The sequence below is a fragment of the Gopherus flavomarginatus genome, chromosome 17 (genome assembly GCF_025201925.1).
Source record: "Gopherus flavomarginatus isolate rGopFla2 chromosome 17, rGopFla2.mat.asm, whole genome shotgun sequence".
NCBI classification, from domain to species: domain Eukaryota; kingdom Metazoa; phylum Chordata; order Testudines; family Testudinidae; genus Gopherus; species Gopherus flavomarginatus.
The window spans coordinates 26,285,027-26,286,906 of record NC_066633.1 but is presented as its reverse complement, the minus strand read 5'-3'; the positions used below and the strand labels follow the sequence as shown (position 1 = coordinate 26,286,906).

The 1,880-nt window shown below is 48.6% G+C and overlaps 1 non-coding gene across 1 annotated transcript; it reads right to left on the bottom strand.

Moving 5' to 3' along the window:
• Nucleotides 1-729: 729 nt before the first annotated feature.
• On the bottom strand, nt 730-811 carry TRNAS-ACU (transfer RNA serine (anticodon ACU)). The gene has a single exon. It is a non-coding gene; the product is annotated as a tRNA-Ser (tRNA).
• Between the last annotated feature and the right edge of the window lie 1,069 nt (nt 812-1,880).

Here is a 1,880-nt window from a genome sequence, read left to right as displayed (position 1 = left end):
AGGAGCCAGGCTCGCTGCTGGCCCATTGAAGGTATCCACATTTCCAAGGACTATCCCAGGAACCGCGTACAATGCAGGCTTCTCTGAGATAGCACAGAGACAATGGACACTGCTTGACTCACATCGTAGCAAAGGAGCTTCCTAGCAAGTTGGAAGAAACTATGAAAGAGGGGAAGAGACATCATGACTTGGCCTCTCTCCCCCACAACTCAGCAGCTGGAAACACACCTGGGAGACAAAGACTGAACTGAACTGATTCAGAAATCAGAAGAGAATAATAACAATAATACTTTCAAATCAAAGTCTCCAAACAAACTAGTCTTGGTTTTTCAGCAGAAAATTTTCAGTTTGGGGAATTTAGTTTTCTCAGTCAGACCTTGCCAAGGGAAGCAGGGAGAAAATGTTTGAATTGCCTCCTTCAGAACAGCTTGGCCTAGACATTAGCTCTGGTTCACTGCTCTGACCTTGCTCGGGTCGAGGGTATTTTAATAATTTGGGCAGGTCCCAGGGTTTGGGGGAGATGATGAGGATGTTACCTTTTGAGATAAAAACTAAGCAATACACCACTAGAGAATTTTTTTTAAAGAAAACTGGGATTTAGACATTTTATTTAAAGCAAGGGAGTTGTGAGTAGGTTTTTGTTTGCAAGAAGCAACATTGTTTGATCTGTCATTGTACCAAAGGGGGAAGATGGTTGTCTATAAAGGAAGGGTGAAGACTAAATGCATCCAATAAGGAGGGGATTTGAACCCATGTCTGCAAAGCACAATGGATTAGTAGTCCATCACCTTAACCACTTGATCACCTCATCTGAGCTGTCAAGAAAGAGACAGGAGGAGAAATCTCAGGCCAGCAGAGATAGGGACAATAAGGAGTTTTTAAATACTAAGCGGAAGCAGGGGCTGAATAAGCTCCCCCCTCATATCTAGTGAGGAGCTGGGGGAAAGACTTCAGGAACAGACCGTGTTTGCACAGATACACTTACTCTGCCTAGGTATGCAGCATCATGGGGCCACTTTCCCAAAATGACCAGTTTTGGCTGGTGGTGGGTTACAAATCACTTTACGATTGAATGGAATGAAATGTTGTTATCCTTCCTGTATGAGTGAAGGGCAGCAGAACATACCTAGTCGGTCCTGATGGAGGGGTGGGTGGATAAGGAATAGCTTTTATTGGACTTTGTAGAAGTGATTGAGGACATCATCCTAAAGCAGTGGTCCCCAAACATTTCACACTGTGCCCTCTTATCCATGACGGTGGACCCTTGGAAGCCGCGGTCAAGAACCGAGACTGGGAGTGGGGCTGTTGCTTGCTGGAGAGAGAGGTGCAGATGGGTAAGGGGGTCAAGGCCAAGCTGGAAGCCAGAGCCCCAGGATAAGGGTGGGGTTGGGGAAGAGCTGGGACAGAGTGAGGCTGAATGATGCTACCTCCATGGGGGCTGGCTCAGGCCCTGAGGTGCCCCCAAGAATGTTCCTCTGTGTCCCCCTAGGGGTCATGCCCCACATTTTGGGAACCACTGAACCCTACTTGCTAAGCAGGGCTAGTGATGCCAAAGCCCAGGGAAAGGGAGAACAAGTGCAGGGCCCCCAGCACTGGAACCATGTGAAGGGGCTGCAGAAGAGGGGCAATGGCTGGTAGCACGGGGAGTTAAGGGCAAAGTGGGCACAGGAGGGGGCAGGAGTTGGGGGTGAAAGAGGTGCAAGGGTTGGGCATGCAGGAGCTAGCAGTAAAGGGGGAGTGGGGATCATTCAGGGACAATGGGGAAGTGCTAAAGTACAAGTTTTGCCCAGGGCACCATTTTCCCTAATGCTGGTCCTAGCAATTGGACATGACCCTTCAGTGAGACCAGAACCATAGTGTAGAAAAGCCCCCTTGTTAAG